The sequence below is a fragment of the Chiroxiphia lanceolata genome, chromosome 2 (genome assembly GCF_009829145.1).
Source record: "Chiroxiphia lanceolata isolate bChiLan1 chromosome 2, bChiLan1.pri, whole genome shotgun sequence".
NCBI classification, from domain to species: domain Eukaryota; kingdom Metazoa; phylum Chordata; class Aves; order Passeriformes; family Pipridae; genus Chiroxiphia; species Chiroxiphia lanceolata.
Window position 1 is genome coordinate 22,537,171 of NC_045638.1, and position 15,750 is coordinate 22,552,920.

The 15,750-nt window shown below is 40.3% G+C and overlaps 1 protein-coding gene across 2 annotated transcripts in view; it reads left to right on the forward strand.

The window, feature by feature from the left end:
- The first annotated feature begins 3,419 nt into the window (after window positions 1-3,419).
- The window catches only part of NLGN4X (neuroligin 4 X-linked), a 183,469-nt gene continuing 171,138 nt past the window's right edge, over window positions 3,420-15,750 (forward strand). For both annotated transcript variants that reach the window (XM_032679611.1, XM_032679612.1), the window contains exon 1: window positions 3,420-3,814. The gene's annotated coding sequence lies outside the window, so the exon portion shown is untranslated. The remainder of the gene's footprint in view (window positions 3,815-15,750) is intronic.

Genomic DNA, 15,750 nt, shown 5'->3' on the forward strand with positions numbered 1-15,750 from the left:
ATATCCAGCCAGGCGTCACTCAGCATGCCCAAGTCTCTTTCTGTTAAGCAACTCTTCACACACTGTTCCCCAAGGCTGTATAGTTCCATGGTGTTATTGTATCCAAGGGCACAACTCAGTACTTTGCCTTACTGAACCTCATAAAATTGGCCTCAGCCCATCAATCCAGCCTGTCTAGATCCATCTGTAGAGCCTTCCCACCCTTCAGCAGATCAACAGTCCTACCCAACTTGGCGTCATCTGCAAACTTAATGAGGGTGTACTCAATCCCCTCATCCAAATCATTGATAAAGATATTCCCTGGGGAATCCACTAGTGACCAGCTGCCAGCTGGATTTGGTTTCATTTAGTTCATCTTCAATATGAATTGTTTGGAATGAATAACAAAGCAGACAAACAAAATTGAGAGGCCCCTCCCCTCCCCTCCCCTCCCCTCCCTTCTCCCTCTTCTCTTCCCCTCCCTTGCCTTCTCCCTCTTCTCTTCCCCTCCTCCTTCTCCTTTCCCTTCCCATTACACTTTCTTGCTATTAACTCAAGCCTTAGTATGCAACCTGCTTTATCTGATTTAGAAATTAACTCATGGAAATTTTACGTTGATTGGACATGGGAGACCAAATTATGCCTCAGTTTGACTGACACAGAAAAAAGTGGCATTGCATGGAACTCAGCAGAGTTTGACCTGTCTTCAGTCAGACTGTCATGTACTGTCATTTCTTTAGATTTCACTGTTTACAAGTGTTGTGGTTTAATCCCATTTGGCAACTAAGCCCCTTGCAGCTTCTCGCTCACTCCCCGATCAGGATGGCGGGGGGGGGGGGGGAAAGAAGGATGAAAATGAGAAATCTCATGGGTTGAGATAAAAACTGTTTAATAGGTAAAGCAAAAGCTTTGCATGCAAGCAAAGCAAAACAAGGAATTCACTTGCCACTTCCTATGCAGTAGGTGTTCAGCTAGAAAAGCCGGGCTCCATGACTTTGGAAGACAAACAGCATCACTCTGAATGTCTGTCCCTTCCTTCTTCTTCCCTCAGCATTATATGCTGAGCATGAGATATCCCTTTGGTCAGTTGGGATCAAGTTGTCCTGGCTGCGTCCTCTCCCAGCTCCTTGTGCACTCCCAGCCTCCTCATTGGTGGGGTGGGGTGAGGAGCAGAAAAGGCCTTGATGCTGTGTAAGCACTGCTCAGCAACAACTAAAACACCCTGTTATCAACACTGTTTCCAGCACAAATCCAAAGCACAGCCCCATTCTAGCTACCATGAATAAAATTAACTCTATCCCAGCCAAAACCAGAAAACAAATGAAGTTGGGTTAATACTAGAATACAATTAGACCTTGTAAGAAGTGGCACTCTTCTTTCTGAATGAGTGCTCCTGGACTTCTGCTTGGTGTTATAAATATGCAGTGGATTGATACAGATATGCCACAGATTCCAACTGTACATTTAGTTTTCTGAAAGTTGTAAGAGAAGGAAAGTACATTCTACTGTTCTGATCAAATGCCTTTGACTTAAATCCTTTGATCACATACTTGTGTGGAGTCTATGGAAAGTTTATTGCTGTGTTTGAGAATATTTAAGTCATATTTGCAAACATTAATTGCAAACATTAGAGATGATCCTTCGGTAGCCTGTAACAAATTGCCTCCTGATAGTACAACACAGGTGGAAGATCATTACTCAGATCAACTAGTGTATACTTTAATATCCTCCAAATTTATGTTATAAAATGCATGACATACTCATCAAAATAAAGACTGTCCTGCAAAATTTGGGACAGATGGCAGTGCAAGATGACATCTTTTCTAAATGTGTCAAAATATTCATTCAGTCAAGCAATATGATTGGTTGCACATTGTGAGTGCGTTATTAAAATAACAAAAGCAGTAAAATTCACTTGCATGAACACCTGCTGCTACAGTCACTTAAAATAAGTAAGCCAAAACATATAATTAAGTAATATAAATATAATTACTTTACTGACAACTAAGTTAACAGTGTAATGCAGCTATTGCAATGTTTAAAACGTTTTCAGTCAGTGAATTACACCTGTATTTAGATTTACCACATTTAAAACTAAAACATGACCTCCTAAGTGACACTGAATGAAGTATCCTTCATACCATATAACAAAACACTATGTAAGAACAAACAACAGGCCTACTGTTGTCTGCTAGATTATATCTTTAAATCTGATAGTATATATTCCTTTACCGCTTGAAACTGGAGTGGATAGAAGTGATTGATAAGCCCAATATCACAGGCAGAATTCAGATTTGAGAAAACAAAGCACTATCTTCTGAGGATCTGACGTGGGGGCAGAAACAAACATCTAGAAAAGAAGAGCTGAAGATTTTTTTTAAAACTTTTTTATTTTTTCCAGCATTTGAAAATCTCGAAGACTCAGCTTATGAAATCTAGTACAATTCTTGTGGTTGGAGGTCTCCTCAAGGTATGAATATGATTTTTCTTTCAAATTATGGAAAGATCTTCAAGATCCCCTTATTTTGTTCTCTGCTTTGTTCTCAGAGAATTCAGCCAATTCCCACCTATTCTCAGTGCAGGGTCTCACACCCTGGACAATGTTAAGTGCTGTTATTAAACTGATCAAGGGAACATGCTGTGGAGTGAAATTCAGCATATCTGTTGGAGGCCTGAGCACATATTTGCTACACTGCTCTCAGTCTGAAACTATACACAGGAAGTAAACCAGAGACCCTGTGTTGTAGTACTTAGCAATAACCACAGGGCCCCCTCTTCAGTCCTCATACTTGACCATCAGTTAGCTTAGTGGTTAGCTAATTAAAATACAGACATCGAATAATTGGTCTGCTTACAAAAAAAAAAAAAAAGAAAAAAAGAAAAAAGAAAATCTCTTTAGAGATTGGGCAATGGGCAAAATGTCTACTTTGCTGGTTTTGTATGGGAGGAAGTGGTACAGGAACAAAATGCTTCATTCCTTGGAGTGCAACTATACCGTCAGCTCCATGAAAACACAAATATGCGAATATGCTAACAACAGGCTGGTACTGTAGAAACTGCAGCTGCAAAGGGTTAACAAAGACTGCACTCGCTGTACATGATCATGGAGCAGAGAGATCGACAGCCTGAATTGTGTGATCCCCCCGGGCGCACACACACAGGTCCACCTTCACCCCTTCGTGTGCGCAGCGCCCACCTGTGCAGCCCCCCGGTCCCCAGCCCGGCTCCGCCAACGCCGCTTGGCGCGGGGATGCGACGCTCCTTCGCAGGGGGCTGTGGATGGAGATGCGGTTTCTGTAGCGATGGGGCCGGCTGCGGGGAGCCATTGGCTGCCGGCTTTGTGAATTTCATTCAGTTTGGTCCAATAGCGGGAGGAGAGCGCCTGGTACAGCCTGGACCTCTCCCCCCCTCCCCTCTCTCCTCTCTTCCCCCCCCCCCCCCCATCTCCCTCTCCCAGCTCGCCTTGCCTTGCAGATCAGTCTCTCCGCGGCTCGGTCTCTCTGCATAGGCAATCACAGCTCCTACTCGCAGACTCAACTCTCCCTCTCGCACTGATTGCAATGAATTTTCTGCCTGAATGTAGGTCGCTTACAACCGAGAACACGAGTTTCCTTCAAACCCAGTGTTGTTGTCTTTCTTGTTGTTATTTTTAATTTTTCCCCCCTTTCGTGGTCGTTGCATTCCTTTGGAGAAGCCAATCGCGTTGGATTCCAAAAAGGAGAGCAGGAACCGTGTGTGAATAATCCTGGCTGCATGATAGCCCGAGAGGATTTCCTGAAAGATTCTGGCTGTGTAAAAAAGACCCCTATGCTTCTGCAGCTATCCCAGTGTTAAGGTAGGAGTACCGGATTTGCAGTTTGAGTGTTCATTTTAATTTTTTTTTCTGTTGCTTTTTCTGCCCCCCGGGTTTTTTTTTTCGGGGAGGGTGGGAGAAAGAGGGAGAGGTGTTGCAGTTGGTACTCTGGCAAAGGGCGAGCAGTTTGCTGCAGTCGTCTGTGCTTTTACTTTCCCATCATGATAAAGCGATACTTTCTTTCTGACATTTCCACCATCATACGCGATCTCTTTGTCACATATCGATATTTATGCAAATTTATTTCTTTTTTACCCGCTTCGGTCTCGTCCCCTATATCCCCTTTGCACCATAATTTGTTTGGAGGCATTTTGCTGCAATCAGCTATTTGGAAAGGCTCTGGGGTTCTGTGTGAGATGTTTACAAAGTAGCACTGCCTTACAGACAAATAAACAGAAGAGTGTAGAGGAGAGGAGGAAAAAATATCTGCAGTATAGGCAGAGAGAGAAAGAGCAAAGCCACAGTTTCCTGCAAGCGCGGAGAGGGGCAGGAGCGCTACCTCATGCTCTGTGTGCGCCTGTGGTTTTCAGGGAAACACAAAACCAACACGTAGGTTTTTGGTTAACCACTTTCTTCAACACCATCACAAGCACGAAAAAGCAAAAGGACGGGGACGGGCGGGGTGTGTGTGTGGGGGGAGAACAAGGGAGGCGGCTGCTCAGAGAAAATCTTTGCTCTTCTTGGATTAAGCGGTTCACTCGCTTTCGCTATTCCGTGTTGGGTTTTCCTTCTTCCTTTTTTTTTTTTTTTTTTTTAAATTTCCTTTTCCCCTTCTCCTTTCTTCTTTTTCATTCTTTCTTTCTTTGCTTTCCGGGCACGGGTAAAATGCCCGCTTTTGTGATGGGCATGGGCTTCCGCACGTGATGAGCGCGGACTGGCACTGGGGAGAGCCAGCGTGCGCGGAGCGGTGGCGGGGGGCGGGGGAAAAAGAAAAGAAGGAAAAAAAAAAAAAAAAGACAAGCACCACCGCCACCCGCCCCCACTCCCCCACTCCATCCCCAGCTCGGCAATAAATCGGCTTCTCTGCAAAGCTGGGGCTGGGGCGGGCGGTGTGAGGAACCTCCGCGGCCGCTGCGCTTTGCCCTTTCCCAGGGTAAAGGCCGATGGCAGCCCCGCACCGCCCCGGGGAGCGGGGGCGGCCCCACCGCGGCTGCCGTTCCGTCCGCCCGCCCCCGCACACATCCCCGCGGATGCAGCCGCTGCGGGCGGGTGCGGGACGAGGGCAGCGGGAGCGGTGCGGGGCAGGTGTCCCGCCGTCGTGCCTGAAGCAGGGCTAAGAATAGATGGCGGCGCGGCCGGGAAACTTGGCCGGTTCGGGCGCCCGGCGTGGGGGGAGCGAAGTTTGCGGGGGCCGCGGCGGCGGCAGGGGCGGGGCGCGGCCGCCAGGTGGCGGTGCGGGCCCTTCCAGCCGCTCCCGCCGCCTCCCGCCGCCTCCCGCGCCGCAGCGCCGCGCGCCCGCCGCGGGGCCGTCCCGCACCCGCCGCGGGAGAGCGATGCTCCAGAGGGGAGCTTGGCGGGGAGTTGTCGGGATTGGGGCGGCGGGGAGAGCGAGGAGGTGGGAAAACTTGCGGGAGTGGAGGCGGAGAATCGGCCAGCGACAGAGCCCGTTGCGGAGGAGGCTCGGTCAGCCGGGAGGGACGGCGGCACCTGAGCTGCGGTACAGGGTGCCTGTGTCCAGCTGTCCACAGGCTTTGTGCAGGTACTACCTGTCGTAGGGATGGCTGAAACGCACAGATATGTTTAGTTGTTTTCTATCTAAAACCAAAACAGCACCAAAAAACCCCCCCAAACCCCTCCCCCCAAAAACCCCCAAAAGACCTCTTGAGCCATGTTTGGTAAGTGTCGAAGGCAAACAACACTAATATTCTAGTCTGATTTTTGGTTTTAAATTGTTAATGTTGAGGGCATACATCCATGTGTTGAGAAGTAGGTGATTAGAAAACAATTCTTAATTGGAGGAATTTGCAAGCAGTTAGACCAAAATGGAAATCACTGATCTTTTTCTCCTCTAAAATCAGAAGTGCAGCTGCTAATATAGACATCTCATAAATGAAAAGGCAGTAGTCCATATTTTTTGGGACAAAAATTAGATTTATTAATTATTAACTGTATAAATCCTCTGTTAGCACTAAAGAAATAAACTGTTACCCTAAGAAGTAATTATTTCCACTCGTTTTAATTCCTAGGTTAAAGCATGGCTTTGCTTTTTAAAAGTGAACTGATTTCATGTGTCAAACGAACCCTGCATGTTATTTTCATTTGACTTAAAAATATACATTTTGTATTCTGTCAATATCTTTGTAGGGTTTTATGTAGGTAGCCCCTGTATAGATGTGCATTAAGGTACCTCTTACTGAGTAGAGAGTTGCATGCATTGTCTTATGAATCATATTCCAATGAATCATTAGTCTGAGAACATAAAAATGTCATAGTTTTTCATTACTCAAAACAGTAGTGTTTATAGTCGTATGTAATTTTCTCAGAATAATAGAAAAAGAAATTTGATTTTGACCTCATTTATAAAATCTTGAAAGTATTATTCCTTTGTGTACAAATATATAGCTGTAATTGCTTTCTCTCGCTTCTATATTGATATGCCTGTGTATCATATAGATCCAGTTGTTGGTGGTGTGTTGTGTGGAAGTGCAACCTATTAAGTTGTACCAGATACTAAAACTGAAATTCAGTTTGACATCCAAAACATCTTGGTCCTCAAGAGGACCGAGCTAATTCAAAGCTAATTTGAATCCTTTTTTTCCCTTTTTTTTAAATTGAATTTACTGGCCCTTACTTTTGGTCTGTACTGGAATACATTTATATAGGTAAGAAAATACATTTTCTTTCTTCTGCATTTCTGGAGGGAATGATCACTTGCCCCCTATTATTTTAAAATGCAGTGCATACATATGCACGCATGTAGGCTGTAAACTCAAAAATTCCCAATTTTTTTTCTTGATCAGCAAAGCACAGTGATCAGTGTCATTTCTTTTAAAGGCATCACAAATGCAAGCAAACAAAACCAAGCCTCATAGCACGAATGAAATAGTCCAACTGGATTAAATTAGGACAAGTGATAAAACTGGTAAGTTTATTGGAGATTTCGTGCTTTCCTATATATTTTGTATTCTTACAAATGCTGTATCTTTTTAGCTGATCCTATGTTCTTGGGCAGATCATTCACCTGAAAATTTTTACCTTTGATAAAAATGTCAATCTGAATAGTATCCTTCAGCTGAAGGCCTGTCATGTAGAGATGAAAGCAAGAGGCAGAAAGAAAAACTGTTTAACTGAAGCTTTGTATTAAAGGTATCATATAGAAAAAAGAATTTGTGTGGGGTTTTTTTTTTTGTAACAAAAGAGTGATTCAAGCAACGTTTACTGACTGCTACATAGAGGTTTGCACATTTGTTTTTGACAGGTTCTCAATACAGCCTCCTCTTGGCCTTTCAAACACGCATGCTGCTGTTTGATGGCTGAATCACATAGTGTAAAGAACAGCTCCACCTGGGTAGGGCAGGAATAAGCATCATGCTCTAACCAGCATATAATTTAGTCATTCTGTCGCTTGAAGACTTGTCATTTGGATTCAAGATCTCTTCTGCATGAGTAAATTGGTTAGTTGTGTGCACTAGATTAAAGAAATTCTTTAAAGAAATAAAAAAATCTAATAAAACATAAACACAAGCTGCACAAATCAGTGTAAGTATCTCATGTCCAGCTGCAACTATCCTCTGTCACAGTTCAACTCAGGTGCTCTCAAGCAATGTTTGTAAAGCATTTATGCTGTGAGCCATTTCGATCCTCACACCTGACAGGGTTATGTACTCAACTCTGTCACCTTTTAATAGTTCTCCACTTCTCATTGTGTTGTTTTAGTAGTCCCCAGATTGGATTTGAAAGAAAAATAAAAAAGCAACAATAAAAAAACCCCAAACACAAAAGAGAAAAACCACCTTGCTGTCTTGTGGAGGAAAAACAAGTTTTATTTACAATACTTTTGGAAAATTTTTAGCAATGAAATAGGGCAAAATGGTAATAAACTTTTCTCAACTTCAAAATGGATGAAAGGGAAGAGAAGAGAAAATTGAAAGATAGGATTTATAGACAGTTTGCAGTGGTTGAATTTAAAAGGTAGGAAATTATTCTGGAGGTGCTACTGGCAAACTCATCCCTCTTTAACCCATGTAAACTAATGGGGATGAATTTTGACATAAGCTGTATATGAGAAAAAGTTACTTTACGCATAGCTCGCAAGAGGGTCTGACGAGAAGCAGCCCTTGTAGAACACTGGCTTATCCTGTGAGATCTGCAGTGGGGCTTTACCAGTGTCATGGTTAATTCAAACCGAATGCATTACCACATGCTGGAACGATCCCTAGCTAGGAATGCTCAGATTTGTACTGTAATAATCTAAAAATAAATTGTAGTCACTGATGTCACAATGTATGATTCTTTCTTTCGTCTGTCTTCTGTGCTGAGCCCACACACTACTCAGTGTCAAAGGACATATTTCACAAAGTGTATGCCACTGACTAGCTTCAGTAGAGGGTTGGTTAGGATTTTCCACGCTTGTCCGTCTTCTGTTATTTATGTACTAACTGAGATTTGCAACTTGATGGGGAGGCTGAACTTTTCGAGAGAGGTAAGCTTTGAAAATGAATGGCGCTCTTACTAATTCTGCAGTGACTTATGATTTCATATATAAGATGAATATAAATACAAATTTGTATTTACTTGTGTATGAATTTGTTTTTAAATAAAAGTATTTTTGAGATGTATTTACGCAGATCATTAAGATTAAGCCACTTCACTGTTATATCATAATAGATGACAGATGAAATAGCAGTGGCATGTTTTGATGTTAGCAAACTTCCATCTAGCAGTATTTTTCAAATTTGCATCTGTTGAACACAGTAGACGAAAACAGATAGCCTACTGCTTCTCGGTGCAGATGAGTTCAGAGGTAAACCTTTCCTTTGTCCTCCAAGTGGAGGTAGTCATTGCCAATTAGAAGAGGTCTAGGACAGCCAGAAATGGAAGAGGACAATCATGAATAGGATTTCTGTCCCAAATTGTTAATTGAAGTGGTCTGATGGCTTGATTATTTTGAAAATGTCTGTTGCTGTAGTGTCCTGATGGGCTACAGGCCCAGTGCAGATCTAGAAGGAACAGATTTTCAAGGTCTGTGTGTTGCTGTCAAGTTAATAGTCTTACCAGAACTGACCAACCATCTTGGTCAGTGCCATCATGTGGTGATTTTGTGATATTGTTGCCAGATGTATCTGGGTTAGTGATCAAGCTTCTTGATGTTTTAATATCCGTTTGGACCCTTAGTGAAAGGATACTCAGTTTAATGTCCACAAGTCTTTCCAAACACACTTTTTAGAGAAATACTATAGAGAGGACTCAAATAAATTAGTTATATTTTCTGTAATAGTGTGTCTTTTACACTTTTGAACTCTGGAGGAAAGTAAGACTTGAATAACTCTTCTGTTTGGTGAGTTTTTTTGCTTCAAAACAGATTTTGCAATAATCACCTCCAAATATCTATTTGTTCTATTCCAATAAACAAATACTTCATTATATGTCACACTTTTGACTTCTGATATATAAAAGCCCTACTTCATATCTATCCAAATGTATTAAAACAGGGACAAAGCTGATAGCCTCTTTTGAAATAGAGAATTTGGAATGGAATCAGATTCTTAGTGTTTATTTCTATACCTTCATTTTGTACTGACTTTTGTAGTACTGATTTTAGACATAATTTTTAAGTTTTGTATAAATCTTACGCTTGAAAGTAGATATGCTGGCCAGTTTTTCTTCTGTCAAATAAAAGATTTTTGCAAACACTGCACAGAACTCTGCAATTAAAAAGAGCAGAGAATTACTCAAAATTTATCCATAGTTTAATTACCAAGACACACATCTGAAAATTCTTTCTCTGAAAAGAAATAGCTTTTTTTATTCTCTCTTTTTCTTTATTTGCTTACTTTACTCCAACAATCTATATCCCTTGTCCATGAAATACATTTTTTGAGCACTTGGTCCTATATGGAACCAATTCCTTGGAAATTATATAAGAAATATTATGCTTTGAGATATGATTCTTTGTTTTATGATCTACTGTAAATGTTTTCCAGATCTATCTTCTCAAATAAACAAAATTAGTATATTATTCATATAGGACACTATATAAACCATATGTTGTCTAATGTACAATACATTTTTACTCATTTTCTTATTGGATGTAGCATAAACCATTAATACTTGGGTAACAGGACCGAGGTAAACAGACCATTGACGGACTATTGTTGTGTGATCAATGGATTCAATGCAAAGATTCCTGTTCATTTCAAAAGGCTTTTGGTCAGATCCTATGAGTAAGTAGTATTTGGATAAAATCGTATGGAGTATTTGCATAGAGCTGGCAATGTCATACACAGGGCTTAAAAGTCTCCTCCCAACTTCCCATTAAGTTCTGCTAATGAGATTGCCTTCAAACCTGTATTTCATGGGATGTCTTAAGCAAAGAGTGAAGAAAGACTACAGCAACAACTACAGGAAGCAACTGGGGAGTTATTGCTGTATGAAATGTACCCTTCACCCAAACTTCAGTGCAGATGGTTCAACGAAGCACTTCAGGACAACATTCATTAGTCATAGTGTTCCTTCCCAGTCAGGTACATAGTCACTGATTTGTTTGCTGTAGTCTCCCAAGCCGAATGTATCTCTATCACTGATGTAATTACTATTATGTCTGCCTACTGCATTTTATATCATATGCATGAAAGTAAAGGTAAGTACTCAGTACACAATGGTGTGAGGGTAAGTAGAACTTTCTGCAAATTTTGCACAGCTGGACAGATGAGCTGTGGTGCCTGAGGCTGTGAATTTGTATTAACACAGCCAGCAGTAGGTCTGCTGCTTGAATTAGAAATGTTCGGTGTGTGTAGTTTCCAAATGTGCAGGTGGTGAATTTGGGGACAGATGATGTAGATCCAGTAGTTTTGACAGATTAAATAATAGCAGTTGGCATAACTGGAAATTAATCATGGAGCTAGAGGAGATCTCCTTAGGGAAGAGCTAGCATATTAATTTCATGCTCATTGTCATAGTGTTTTGCTTTGGTTCAGTTGCACAAGTTATAGTGCAGGATAGGTGGACTTACTGCTTTGATCTAAATAATTTAACAGTTGTTAAGAAAATACATTACCTTGTTTAAACTTACATTTGTTATGTCTTTTTCTCAAGACCTTGTGGGTAAAACTGTGTTTGAGTTAGAGTTTTTAAAGATAAATGCTTCATGTTTATTTTGATTTGATATCATCTTTACATGTAGATGTTACAGATACAGTGCCTTAGTAATATGATGATGCAGGCCAGCTGGGACTTTTATTAAAGAAAAAAAAAAACAAACTAGAAGAACCAGTAAGATTTTTATACTGTTGGATATGAAAGGGATGCTGCATTGATTTATCTGCCCTGATCTGGTACAGAGGTGCGACATTACTGAAATTCAGGGGGTTAATGGTGCACTTAGCATGTGCCATTACTCTTACACAGAGTTGTTATAGTCATGGAGAGGCACACAAGAACAAGGAAAAGTAGTTCTTCACTAGCAGAGCTGGTCCATCCTCTTTTGTGCTATTGTGTAGCAAATGTATATTAACCTGCTAATATTCAATTAACCTTGTATTTTCCTTTCCCTGTTGGCTTTGGAAATATGATATTCAAGTTAATTGTCCTCCTGCCCAAATCTGTTTTGTCTATAAAAGTTTTAGCTTGAGAAAACTGATATTAAAGCAAGTAGTTAGGATCTTTAATTTTCTCTATTTCTTCTTTTTGCACAAAAGGTGGTTTCTTGTTTGCTTGTCTGTTTTTTCTTTTTCTGTAACTTTGCAATTTGTGTAAGCATCCCAGAGCCTATGAAATGTTTTCCATTCATGCCTTAATAAAGGTGTAATACTGGTCAATATGGTGACCATGTCTTCAATAGCTGAAGTAAAACCAGCATTATCTTGTGGGCAATTTGCATTAGCAGTTCTGTTATGCTGAATTTCAGTATCTTTTTGTGAAGGTTTTCTTATTCTGGCAATTCAAATTATATTAGCAATGTAGAAGTTACATTAGTAATGCTGTAGAAAGGACAGGAGATGAGAACAGTTGTAATAGTGGCAGTGTGTTGAATTCTCTTAGCTATTAGCTAGGTAAGATTGGAAAGCTAAATAAGTCTTCCATTTTGTATATGAGTTAATGATCACTGCATAATAACACTTCATAGAAGTATCCTTCTCTAGTAGATTTCAGTTTTTGTTTGGCCCTGAAGGGTGACCATTTGGTTAGGCTTGATAGTTCACTGCTTTCTGAAACCAGTTAGAGCTGTTTTATTTAAGAGGACCCAAAATGTGTAAAGTCGGAGAAGATACTGCATGGAGCCTGAGACATCAATAAGGATGATGGAGAGATGGTCCAGTCTCATTTTGGAAAAGAAAATTAATGAGTTTCTTAACAGTAGTGATAGCATTTGTAAGACAACTTCTGCCTCTGAAGACCTGAAAGCTAAGCACTAAGCATATTTATGTCTAAGATGAGGAGACTGCATATTCTAGTTCTTACCTTTTGCTCTGTGCAAGATGAGGATGCTTCCTAAATGACGCAACCCCTCCCTCTCTTATTGATCATCCCTAACTTGGTGGGGCGTTTTCTTTCTCTTCTTGTTGCCTCCAGAGTCCCATCGTAGTCAGTTTGCAGAAACATGAGTTGCAGACAGATGACCAGTTTCAAAGGAAGGTTAACGTGATTAACTTCCATAGAAAAAGAATATTATAACACACAGTAGACATACAAGAGCATAGGGAGTGTAGTAGTAAGAGGACTGGCGGTTCAAATACTATATTCTGGAGAACTTATGGTAGCAGGATATGAGTCAAGGTGAATTTACAAGAAGAGGCAACGCTTTTGGGCATGAGGGTTTGGTTTAGTCTGAGGTGGTGCAATTTAGTAGAAGTTATGGGTCAAGGGAAAAGTATGATTCTTAGTATCATCATCACTCTGTAGGAATCTAGATTGTATGCTTTGAAATAAAGTCTGTTTTCTTCGGAATAATATTTTAAAATATTTTTGTCCAAATAAAGTATTTATTGAAGTAAAGCCATTGCTTTTTAAGGAAACCCTATCCAGTGGTATCATCACTGAATATATTTCTATTTAAGAACTCTTGTTTGTTTTTATACTGTTTTCCCTACAAATCATCATGAATCATATTTTTTGTTTCATTTCAAATACATGGCTTTTTTGGGTGTTGGAGTTTTTGTTTACTTTTTCCATTTTTAGTGTTGTTTGTTTGTTTGCGTGCTTTTGTTTGTGTGCTTTTGTTTGTTTGTTTCCCCACATGGCAAATTTTACTATTAATCTGCAGTTCTTCAGAGAAGCTGTTCTTGTAGAGAAGTGCATGTACATTGGGGAGAAATTTACCTGGGATTATATAAAGGCAGGCTTAACAAACTATGTGGGTTTTAATGGTTCTGTCACTGGTACATGGGGGGAGAGGGAAAGAAAATTAGAGTAAAATGGATCTTCATCCTACTCATATACATCACTCAAAAGATATTAATGTAATAGTTGATAAAGAGTGTGCAGTTGCCACTGTACCTTTACTTCACATCTAAGTTATATTCCATAGTTCCAAAACTTTTCTCTGATCACTTTTTAAAGCAAAATAGAATTGGTTTACTCTGCTTAGCTCGAAATAGTAGATATTTGGTAAGAAATAAAGCACCCAGAAGAAAACAATTTTTTCTCAGAGGATGCAGAGTACTAGCCTTTTATGTTCTTAATAAACAACCTTCCCCTATATATATATAAATGGACATAATGCATACAACACCAATTTTAAGAGCAATTTTTCTTCACTTTCTGTGAGCTGCATATTTAAAAGATTATAAGCGTGACTAAGATCTCATTACTGGTTTTGCATTGGTTTATACCATTTTCTTCAGTGACACTGTGCCTAATAACTTAGTGTCTGGAAGCATTTAGTGCTTAAAAAAAGATAGTTAGGTTCCAGGGTTTTCCTGCTCCTTTTGCAGCTAAAATCTCATCATTTAATGTATTAATTTGGTAGAGATCTCCTTTCAGCTAAGAAGAACTTGTTCTCTGTGGAGTAAATTGTTTACCTATCAGCTATATATGTTTGCCCTAGTGAATGTGAGTGAAATGGTCCATCACAAATTCATGTAACTGCATTAACCTTCTTGACACTGTCACTCTGAAAAGTTAAGAGAAGGATAGAGGTGAATGACAGGAGGTGGTGAAAATGGGATTCTTGAACATGGCACACGTTTTACTATGTGTAAATAGGCTTAGAACTTAAATGATTTTTAGAGATAAATTTTAAGTTTATTTGTCCCCTTTAGACGATTCTTGCTATATAGGATTATATTTTATCAGAATTTAAAGTCAAGTGGAAATATTTTTAGTTCCTAATCCATTGTAATTTCTAGTATGTGCTCAGACTTTTTGTTTAGACAGATAGAAGTTTCGTGTACAGAAGGAAGAAAAATGAAATGGAGGGAAAAAAACCTCAATTACAACATTATTACTTTACAGCAATTTCTTTTTCTGCTCTGACATGCACCGGGATTCATTATTTATAGTACATACTTTTTATGAATAAATAAGCACTGCATTTTATGTAACAGGATATCTCAGCCCAGAACTATTTTTGTAGAGGAGATCGACAAAAAGTTTGACTGAAGAATTCAATTTTTTTAGAACAATATTTTGCCTTTATTTCCAAAAACATAAACATTATTCCACAAAAGAAAAAAAAAAGAAAAAAGAGAATAGATTAGATGAAGATGAAGAATCTAGACTTTGTCTAGACTGTTACATGCTTTCCAGACTCTTTCATATATCTTTGAAAATAGATTTTTTGGGGGAGGGAGGAGAAGAACAAAGGAATGAATTTATTTTTTGTTTCTTTCTTTTTCCTTTGTTCAGTTTTTATTGTCTAATGTCCTGTAGAAGGCAAAATGGTTTTCAGATATCTAGACTGAGAAAACTGCAAACCTGCAACACCACTCAATCCTGCTTCAGAAATGCACAAAATTACCACTTTGGGAAGGATGGGAGAAAGTGAGAATGTGAGCCTAGCCCAAGTACAGAACCAGGATATAGCTTCAACACTCAGACTAGGAAATGCTTCCAGGTTCTCTGATCTGGATGTAACTAAAGTCAGGCCAATAGTCACTCTGGCCTATCCACCAAGATCATGAAGGTAGTAAGTTGACTGAGTGTGATGACATGGCACATACAGGACAGCTAGGGGATCAGGCATGTGGATGTAGTCTGCCTGGACTTCAGTACTGTTTTTTGCATCATTTTCCTGGAGAAGCTGGCAGCCTATGGCTTGGACAGGTGTGCTCTTCTCTGGGTTAAGAACTGCCTGGATGACTAGGCACAGAGATTGGTGGTGAATGGAGTTACATCCAGTTGTCAACCAGCCACAAGTGGTGTTCCGTAGGACAAATTGGGGCCAGTCTTATTTCATATTTTTATTGATGATCTCCACAAGGGCATGGAGTGCACCCTCAGTAAGTTTGCAGAGGACAGCAGGTTTTGGGGAGTATTGATCTGCTGTAGGGTAGGAAGGCTCTGCAGAGGGATCTGGACAGGATTGGATTTGTGGTCTGAGATCAACTGTATGAAGATGGATAGGGCCAAGTGTCGGGTCCTGCATTTGGGTTATAACACCCCCATGCAGCGCTACAGGCTTGGGAAAGACTGTGGTCCAGCAGAAAAGGAGCTGGGGGTGCTGGTTGACAGCCAGTTGGACATGAGCCAGCAGTGTGCCCAGGTGGCCAAAGAAGGCCAATGGCATTCTGGCTTGTATCAGAAATAATGTGGCCAGCAGG